Here is a 907-nt window from a genome sequence, read left to right on the forward strand (position 1 = left end):
TAAAATAAATATGCATGAGTCTATGCTGATCTAAATAAGTGATTAAATAAATAAACACATGGGGAGAAGGGGCAAATCTTCCTTACAGAAGAATTCCAAATAACATATGTAGATACTCTTCCCTCCAGATGGAGCTTAATTGGCTCTCTGCCCATGAATGTGTGCTGGACTTAGTGACTCACTGCCAAAGAATAAAGTATGGAAAGGGAAAAAACAGTAACTTTACAATAGACAAACCTGACAAACTGCCTTAAGTGACCAAGGATACCATCACCAGCTGATGTCATGTGATGAGTGGGGCACCTCACCTTTGTGATGTTCTCCCCAAAACACTTCATCCCAGACTAATCATGAGAAAGAAATTCAAATGGAGGGACATTCTACAAAATATCTGACAAATACTCTTCAATACTTTCAAAGTTTAAAAAAAAAATGATGAAAAGCAAGGAAAGACTAAAGGCTGTCCCTGAGGTGACTCGGGAGACAGGATGACTAAATACAATGTGGTATGCTGGATTGGGACAGAAAAAAAAAAGGATATTACTGGACAAACTGTTGAAATGCTAATAAAATCTAATAAAAATTTGGGAAAACAAGAGCAAAAATAAACTAATGGGACTACATCAAACTAAAAAGCTTTTGCACAGTGAAGGAAACTATCAACAAAATGAAAAGGCAGCTACTGAATGGGAGAAGATAATTGCAAATGATATATTCAATAAGAGATTCATATCTGAAATACACAAAGAATGAATACAACTCAACATTAAAAAAAGCCCAATTGAAAAATGGGCAGAGGATCTAGACATTTTTCCAAAGCAGACATACATATGGCCAATAGCACATCAAAAGATGCTCAACATCACTAATCGTCAGTGAAATGTGAATCAAAACCACAATGAGATAC

Source organism: Camelus ferus, chromosome 10 (assembly GCF_009834535.1).
Source record: "Camelus ferus isolate YT-003-E chromosome 10, BCGSAC_Cfer_1.0, whole genome shotgun sequence".
Taxonomy (NCBI): Eukaryota; Metazoa; Chordata; class Mammalia; order Artiodactyla; family Camelidae; genus Camelus; species Camelus ferus.